Source organism: Astatotilapia calliptera, chromosome 5, assembly GCF_964374335.1.
Source record: "Astatotilapia calliptera chromosome 5, fAstCal68.1, whole genome shotgun sequence".
Lineage (NCBI taxonomy): Eukaryota > Metazoa > Chordata > Actinopteri > Cichliformes > Cichlidae > Astatotilapia > Astatotilapia calliptera.
In genome coordinates, this window is record NC_137426.1 from 30023104 (window position 1) to 30032869 (window position 9766).

The 9766-nt window shown below is 41.2% G+C and overlaps 1 long non-coding RNA gene across 1 annotated transcript; it reads left to right on the forward strand.

The window, feature by feature from the left end:
* Positions 1 to 3237: 3237 nt before the first annotated feature.
* On the forward strand, positions 3238 to 9439 carry LOC145428792 (uncharacterized). Its single transcript, XR_013909114.1, has 3 exons — positions 3238 to 3372; positions 5694 to 5794; positions 8452 to 9439. It is a non-coding gene; the product is annotated as an uncharacterized LOC145428792 (long non-coding RNA).
* The last annotated feature ends 327 nt before the right edge of the window (positions 9440 to 9766 follow it).

The window sequence follows — 9766 nt, forward strand, 5'->3', positions numbered from 1 at the left end:
GCTGAGAAGGTAGACAGCTTCTCCCCACACACACTTCAGCTTGTTTTTTTTTTCTTTTACTCTCCTCCTTTCACAGTACTCCACATATGCATACACACACATATGCACACACGCACACACAGAATCCCTGACCTCTGTGGTGTGAAATGGAGGGCTACAGAGGGAGGTACGGGTGCAAAGTAAAGCGAGAGAGCTGTCAGAAGAATGCATCCAGCACAGTTTTACAGGACGACAGTTCACATGCTAGCCTTCATCATGCAGGCAGAGCACAAAGGGGGAACATCTCAATTCAAGCGAGTCAGAAGCGCAAATCAACGAAGATTCTCCATATGTTCGCTGTCTGAACTCATACCGCTGCTAAATCTAGAAACAGGAAAATCTCCTCGTCAGGTGTTTGAAGGAATTATAAGAATCTGTGTATGACTGTGTACGTGACAAATAAAAATGTGAATTTGAATTTGAATCTGCCTCTTTCACGATTTTACTTTTTTTCACTGTGCGGGAGAGAAATTGTTTTCTTTTTTTGGACACGTCCGTGAAGGCAGCACTTGATAAACACTTGGCTGTGGGGTTTTGTTTGTGCATAAATGTTGAAGTCATGCTCTGCTGCAACAATAGACTGCTTGGTCATGATTAATGGTATCCAATCAGGTTGCTGCGCGGTAGCCTCTCACCACCCAGGGGGTGTCTATGGAAATTATTTTCATATCGTGAAATTGATACCCACTCTCTTCTCTGCCTGGATTTCTCTTTTCATCTGACTTAATCAAGTATACAAGATGAATATGGGCTGGTCATGTGATTAGATCTTGATCATGTTTACTCTGTCTCTTTCTGCTTTGCAAAAGATTGCTAATCGGCAGTGAGTTATGGCAATAATAACCAAGCTTCCTTATAATATGGTAATCAATTCAATCTACTGCCAATTGCCCAGATTAATGGTGCATCTTTGTTCCCAGTGGGGGGGGGGGGGGGGGGGGGGGGGGGGGCATAATTGGAGGTTTCTGTGACTATTGACTTAGGTTGAGTAAACATCTGTTCTTTAATATTCTTTGTTGAGTGCATCCATTAATTATAATTGTGGCCAATTAACAGAATGCACATTCAGAGGAATATATCGGGATTCAGTTTGCTCTCTGATGAAAGAGGTGTCAGCATTACCTTCAACGTCAATTGCAAGTACTCGGCACACCAACCACCAGCCCAGTTCTCTTTAAAATCCTATATAAACCTCCTCGGGCAAGCAAATTCTGATCTTCAAGTAAAGTATGAAATTTTGATTATCAAAACAATCACACAAACCACCTTTGACATTTGCACAGCATGCTCATTGTTAAACCCAAAGGAAACTCCGGGTTTTTGCATTTCCATCGAACACCCACATCCTCGGCCTTTTCTCTCTATGGATATACTGCAACACTGACCCTTGTGAGACCCGCTGTGGTTCTGTGGGTAAGGGTAGCTGAGAATTTGTAAAAGACAGAGGAAGGAGAGAGATCAGAGCTTCTCTCCTTCCTTCACACTAATGCAGCTCTCTCTGAGGAGAAGAAACCAGAGGATGGGGTCAGGCAAGGATATTGAGCAGGGCTTCAGACAAGTCTGAATTTCAGGATATCTATGCTGACATGAAACCACCAAATTAAATTCAGTGCAATTGAATCCCCCTTTCTGTGCTCTAAAACCCCCTCTCTTTCAAAGCAAGCAGAGAGGAAAAATCAATAGTGTACGTATTGATATTAATGTTCAGCATTATGCGTCTAAATGAAATCATAGCAGTAGAGAGGAGCATAAGGCCTTTATCAACAGCTTGTGCTGAAATCAAATTACCATGTAGTTTTGTCTCTCAGGTGGCCCTCGTCCAGGTAAACCAAACTGCTGCTGCCTTGTACTATTTACCTTCGTCACAATTGGGCCTTTTTTTTTCTTAAGGAGAAATGCCTGTTGCACTAAACTCGTTGAAGATGAAGTTACCAGATGGAAAAGCAAATACTCAAGAGTGTTTTCTGTTTGTTGGCCCAGTTGTATAGTTAGCTGACCATAGCAAGAAGCTAAACAGCACATACATTTGTGTTTAAAAGCTACCTTCATAAGTGTGTCCTGATTTGACTTTTAGTTATGCACTGACTGTGCAGGAAATACAGAATAATTGCAGTGATTCATGCATAACATCCCATTTGTAACTGGATCACAGACTGGGCCACGATTTTACACTCAAGCAATCTTAACATGTTTATCGTAGTCAGTTACTTATTGAAATGTTGTACTTCTGGAAGAAGCAAATTCTCATTTGCATATTTTTTCTTTTTGTACCACAAATACCACAAAATGAATCAGGTTGCAGCACTTAGACAGCAAATGGGTGTCACTGAGATGACAAAATATGCTTTGCAAATGTGGCTTTTAGATTACCGCTGCAGCTCTGCATGAAATTCCACTGATAAACAAGCTTCCAGTTATGCAAAAAGCTTCACGGGAGTTAAGAAGATGTGTTTAGTTAAAAGGAGATGAAAGAGATGAAAATATAACTAAATGCTAATCTAGGGGAAAAGTAAGAGGATCCAGCCACCTTGAATGCATGTACTTGTCGGTTAGCTTTCAGTTTTGAGCTTTGAATCAAACACGCTGGGATAAGTAAAATCAGACAACCCACTGTTCCCTGTACACACCCTGTCAATAGATTTGTTCCAACATACTTTAGCATCTGCTTATATTTTAATTTTCTGCGTATTTTGAATTCATTTAATCAACGATCATTAAATCTTGAAGATGCTCTTGCAATGATCTTTTTTTGGGGGGAGAAAACACCATGTGAAATGAGGGGGCTCTAAGCTAACTGAACTTATGGACTCGGTAGACTGTAACAGTGCATTCCACAAACTCTGACAGCCACTGTTCAATACTAACATATACACTGTAAACTCTATTATTTGTCAGATAATCATAATAAAAATGTTCTAAAAATCATAAACATCACAAAACAGCTTTTAACATGAAAAAAAAAGAGATATAAAAATCAAACCTGTTACGGTTGTTATGACTGAGGAAATTAGCTATTAAAGGTACAGTAAAATATTTTTTTTATATATATGGCGTAAGACCAGCCACATTTATTTTTGTCCATTTAATATTTGTACACATGTTTTCATCATCACCTCTCTCATTATGCCTTTCTTCTGGTCCACCACTGCTCTCTCCTCCCTCATCTCTACCTCCTCTTCTTCCTCCTCACCTCAACAGGTCATCTCAGTATTGCTGTCATTGGACAGAAGTGATCTTCACTAACTCATCGACTTGTATCAGATTCCTCTCACAAAGTTTTACAGCCTCCTCCAGACTAAATAGATGTGGACACCTGACTTGTTGACAACTGAGGTAAACAGCGGACTAACAGTTTACACTTAATACAAATGAATGACTGCCAGAGTTGTTTGTTCATTATGAATCATCCTAACTGGGATTATGCACTTGAATTGGTAAACTAAGAAACAGACTGCAGAATCTACTGACATCGAGTGGTGAATTTTTACACACTGTACCTTTAAAGATCACAACAGTTTTTCAGACATCTAGACATGTTAATGCTGCTTTGTGGAGCCAACCTCAAGTGGCCATGAGAGGAACTGCAGTTCCTTAGTTCCTGCCACATTCAGGTTGACTTCATTTCTCAGCCTTTGAAGTTGCTGCTAAATGCTGCAGGAATGTGTATAATTATGCTGCTTGAATCGCATCATGACGTCTTAGAGTAACTGATAATCACTGCTGAGCTGAACCTGTGCAGGGACAACATTCAGCATGCTTCCCTGTATAACATGAAACAGATAACATGCCTACATGTATGAGGGGAACAGGATTTTACAGTTAAATAGAAAGCACACTAGGTTTCTCACAGAGGGATACTGTAATCATTTAGTATCACGTTCTGCAGTTTCTACCTAGATTTGGGTGGCATGTGTGGCCCATTTATTCTCATTTTCAACCTCTAACACGCCGATCGAACAACAGAGATCTACTTAAGATGATGCATTTACTCAGAAGACATATTTATCATGCCATTTTACAATATCGCTGTTTGAAAATGATCGATTTTAATTGAGATGAGTGTTAAAATAAATCCATGTCGACCAATTCAGTGAAGTCTTGGCGGAGGAAGAGGACTCTTCATCCTTCAGCGGATGGCTGACAATGACAACATGGTCCATTAGGCCTTTTTCAGACCAGTGTTTGTTGCTTGTGAAGCAGGGTTTTCAATATTCATATCGAATCTGAATAAAAGCACGAACTCGTTAGGTCTGGATGCATTTAAATATTGAGAAGCTTTCCTTCATTTCTTTTCTGGGAACAGCTCTTGAGATGAAAGGTAAGAGAGTGGAAAGGCCAGTCCTGGTCAAGCGATCTCAAAATGCTGGTATCTGCATCCCTTTGAAAATCAAATGCATTGCCTTTGTCATTGTGGCCTCCATCTTTGATACGTCTTCCTTTTCCTCCCCACTGTGTTCAGTGTTCAGCTGTGCTGTGGGTAAAACAGCCCCAGTATCAATAGGAACTGCCTAGTTTCATGTTCATTTGATCCTAAGAGGAACAAGTGAGAAAGATATATATTCTGTGGAACTTTTCACAAGAAAGATTAGAGAGGAAGCAAATGGAAGAAAAATTAATGAATAACAAGCGAGAGTGACACATCAGTACACGTATATTGAGGAGACAACGACTGCAGTAATCTCCCGTTGAGCTCTGAAAAAAATTTGCGCTGCTATTTCTGTTTGATAAAGGTGCCGGGTGAAAATATGGTGTTACATAAAACCAGTGAAAGAAATGTAATTTTTAAATTCATTTCCTTTGTGTTAATAAAGTGGCAAATCACAACAACAGTCACCTCAAGGTGCTTTAATTCATAAGGTAAAGACACTACAATAATACAGAGACACATTCACAACAACAACAACAATCTTTATTTATAGAGCACATTAAAAGCCAGGGGCATGCCAAAGTGCTTTACATAAAACAATAAAACAATAAAATGATTTACACTAAAACATCGGAGTCATATAAGTGTGGGATTATGTTCACAGGTAAAAACCACTAATAGAAATAATCTATAGCACACAGCTATAGCAAAGTAGAACTGTACCATCATACACAGTGATAGAGAACATAGACAACGCAACAATAAAATAATAAAATAATTAGCACTATAACGTCAGAGTCATATAAGTGTGAGATTATGTTCACAGGTAAAGACCACTAATAAGAATAAGCTATAGCACACAGCTATAGCAGAGTAAAGCTGTACCATCAAACACAGTGATAGAAAACATTGACAGTGCAGGACAACGCAAAACAACCAGACACATTAATAGAATAACTCACAAGAAGCGAGGCGAGAATTTAACTAGTAGAAAAAGCAAGTTCAAACAAATATGTTTTAAGCCGTGATTTAAAAGATTGAATAGAATCAGACGCCCGGATGCCAATCGGGAGATTGTTCCACAGCTCAGGTGCAGCTAGAGCAAGCGCTCGATCACCTCTAGACTTCAAGCGAGATCTGGGCTGAACCAACAATGACTGTGAGGAAGATCTTAAGGCCCTCGTAGGAAGATATGAATTTAGGAGTTCCTTAAGATAACTTGGCCCTGTGTTATTAGTAATTTTAAAAGTAAACAACAGAATTTTGAATTGAATACGAAATTTCACAGGCAACCAGTGCAGATCAGCAAGGACGGGAGTGATGTGAGCAAACAGGTACAGCGGAGGAGGAGGAGGTGGCCAAGTGAACCGAAGAGAGCCGATCGGAGAGGTAAGATTTAAACCAATCCAAGGCAGCGCCCTTGATGCCTACAGTGTGCTCTAGTCTCGCCAATAGTATGTTATGGTCAACCATGTCAAATGCCGATGAAAGATCCAATAGCACTAGGACAGAGGGGCGTCCATTGTCAGCCATTAGTAAAAGGTCATTAAAAACTCGGAGCAGTGCTGATTCAGTGCTGTGGTGTTGTTTAAAGGCCGATTGATATTTATCATTAATGTTATTCTCATCCAGGTAGGTCTGAAGTTGAAGCAGAACTACCTTCTCAAGAATTTTAGCCACGAAGGGAAGTTTGGAAATCGGCCTATAATTGGCATAATCATTTTGATCGAGGTTACTTTTTTTAAGAACAGGTTGGATTATAGCATGTTTAAGAGCTGATGGTACATAGCCGGACAGCAAGGAGGAGTTCAATATGGACAATAGACAAGGTCCAATTGCACTAAAACAATCCTTGACTATACGGGATGGAGGAACATCATGCACAAGATTAGTATTGTTCAGTTTCTCAATTAGATGCTTCAGAGTAGAGAGAGAAACAGGTTCAAATTGACAAAAAGTAGTAGAACAATCAGGGGTGGGCATACGGTTGGTCACCAAAGGAAGGGTAGATTTAAGAGATGCGACTTTATCCAAAAAATAACTTGAAAATTTTTCACAAAGGCCCGGGGAGCACGGCAGAGGCATAGAGGGGCAGGGGTTGACCACAGAGTTGAAAATTTTGAATAAATTCGAGGGTTGTTTCCATTGGTGGTGATAATTTTAGATAGGAAAGCTGCTTTAGCCGTTCTGGCAGCTGATTGAAACTTCGAGCGGCTAATGCATAAAATGTCATATGATGACTGGAGATTATCTTTCCTCCACCTCCTCTCATCCCGTCGACACATACGTCGTAAGGCGCGAACAGAATCATTTAACCAACATTGTGAGTAGGTTCTGGGGCGTTTCATTTTGATCGGTGCTATAATGTCAAGGATAGAGGAACATGTAGTTAATAGAGTATTGGCGAAATTCTCAAGCGTATGTGGGGTAAGACAATCTGACGTAGTAAATGAAAAGTTCACAAAAGAATTAGAAAATTTCAACAGAGTATCAGCATTCACAGTACGCATAGGGCAAAGAGGAGCCTCAAAGCGTGATCCGGTGTTGCCAAGGTCAAGATCGAAAATAACCGGAGAATGGTCGGAAAGTCCAGTGTTTCTGATTTCCTTAATACATATATCCACATCGTATGAAAAAACCAAATCAAGGGTGTGGCCCTTAACATGGGTAGGCTCATTCACCCACTGGGTAAGATTTTAAAAGAAGCAGTTAGTGCTAGAAAATCGTTAGCCAATTGGTCATCCATACAACAGACATGAATGTTAAAATCACCAGAAATAATAACAGAACCATATTTAAAAAGAATGGATCCCAAGAAGTCAGCAAATTCAGAAATAAACATCTTGTGGTATTTAGGCGGACGATAAACCACAACACACAGAGTAGTCCGAGGGCCAGTCAATTCCAATAACTGAGCTTCAAAGCTAGAATAGGTTGGGGAGGGTAGCAGTCGTGCTTCATGTTTGTTTTTAAAAACCGAGGCTAGGCCACCACCTCTACCAGTGAGCCTTGGTGAGCTAAAGAAGGCACAGTCAGGAGGGAGAAGCTCAGAAAAGGGGATAAACTCACCCGGAGTAGTCCATGTCTCCGTCAGAAATAGAACATCCAGTCCCGTGGTGAGGAAAAAGTCATTTAAGAGAAAGGCCTTATTTGAAAGAGACCTAACATTAAATAAAGCCATCCGAGTCCGGGGAGCTAGGTCATAAGCGGTAGCCCGTCGCAGGGTGTTGAGATTGCTGTGTTGAACACCGCGGCCAGGCGGTGTAATCCAAGACCGAGCAGAGTGAATAGCCACTGGGCAGGTAGGATAGGTATGAGGGCCAACAGGGCATATCCAACGATGACTTAACAATTTAGCCGCAAAGCGGCTCCTGGAGTAGAAGATAAATCGTGACAGCTCACGACTTGTAGAAGGGTAATCCATAGCCATGGCTCTAATATAAGCCTTGACGCGAACGCGGGCACCACTCCTTCTACCCCGTTTCCTGAAGCGTTTCCTACGCAGAAAGGGAAAAGGTAGGTAGGTCGTTTTGATGGAAGAGACGGGCGGCAGGGGAGTGGCACCACCCATGGTCCCATAACTGTCCAGTCGTTGAGGACAGGAGAACCGAAGATTCAGGAGCGTGTCTCTATCATAAGTTATTAGCGTACAATCGCCTAGAGAACATAAAACCAAGGATAAAATAACAAAGAGTACTACGCCGAGGCGCAGTCGAGGTCGCAGACGGTCAGCCATGCACACCGGCGCCATCTTGCAGAGACCAGTCACACCTGCTTTACAAGACAAGAGCAAGCTTGTAAGTACTTTGACCAGATTTATAGGATCAAAAAAAGCTGAACACACCCCTGTTTCTTCTTTTTACTTACTTTGACTTATTCTTATTTGATCCGATTGTGTTTATTTAAACTGGCTGCTTTGTATTTCCCCCCGTATTGAGGATTAATAAACAGCAGCTTTGCTTTGGGCTGTTGTCAGGATTCACTCAAATCAGATTTCACTTGGGGAGGAGCATTTAAAACCACTTTCTGTTTGTGTTTGTTTTCAGATAAATAACGACAGCCGAGATGGACACAAACACTGACAGAACAGTACTTGTTTTTAAAAAAAAGAAAAAAAGGTTTGAAGAAAGGTTTATCAAGGATCTGAAATCCGAAATCTTTCAGACATCTAAGGCTGAGAGAACATGTTGTAGATCCAGCTCATGCAGAAAGATTGAGACCTTCCAGTGGGGCGGCTCCATAATCAGTGGGCTTGCCAGCAATCCTAACATGCCATCTGGGATCTGGATACAATGATTTCCTTAATGACAATCGCTACACGAGATGAAGAGGTCAACTGGGACATGAAGCAAAGGGACTTCCTGCCAGGACAACGGTCCAGAGGAGGTCTGAGCAGGTGCCAGTCCAGACCCATCAACTCCCATGAATAATGCTGGAGAGGTGCCTGCAGCCATTTCATGGCAGGGGAGGGCAATGAATTGTGTGTATAAAAGTGGCTTTACGTCTGTGCGTGTGTGTGTGTGTGTGCATTGGAGTGCTTGTGCTGCCATAGCAGGTGTGAATGTGGCCTGCATATTTGTATTTGGAGTGAGGAGTGCTTAATTAGTGCCTCAGGTGACACTGTAGACATATTTTAAAAGCTGTGAATCCTCACTGGAACAGACAAGAGCTATTTCAAGCCATCAAACTGGACATGTCACGACTGACCATGCTGCTGGGACCAGTCACACGCTAAGAAGACGTGTCTGTGTGTAGGCCGCCTCTCGCGGGGCTTGTTTCCTCTGTGATGGAATATGCCGATACCCGTCGTCAGTGCAACAATTCCTGTAGAGCTTAAGTTTCGGTATGTACCACTCAATGATCTGCACAAGCTTCGTCAAACCTCTTGCACTTCAGACACACTGTCACATCTTAAGAGCTTTGCACCTGTCAGATGCTTCAGTGAAGTTAATAATCTGATTTAGAGTGAGTTCAAGTGAAGTGTCTTTAAATGTACTTTCCCAGAATGATTCATTAAACATTAATAAGACAAGATTGACAGATTTTTTTTTATTCACATGAAAAATGGGCACTTTTGTGTTAGTGGGACTTTGAGACCTTGAAATTGATGAAAACACTTCTTAGGATGATTAAGTACATATAAAGAACTGTCAGCATATTTGGGAAGTGCAAAACTGGAAAAAAAGAGGAGAATATGTAATATTTTTGTTGTTTCTTTAAATGTAAATTATGAAAAGTTGTTGCAATTTAGCATCTGCACATAGATGCATTACAACAGATGTTTACACAGCAGCTGCGTACCAGTAGCTCTGGGCGTGCTTAGACAAGGGCCATTTAAAATTTTGGATTCTGATTAGTTGG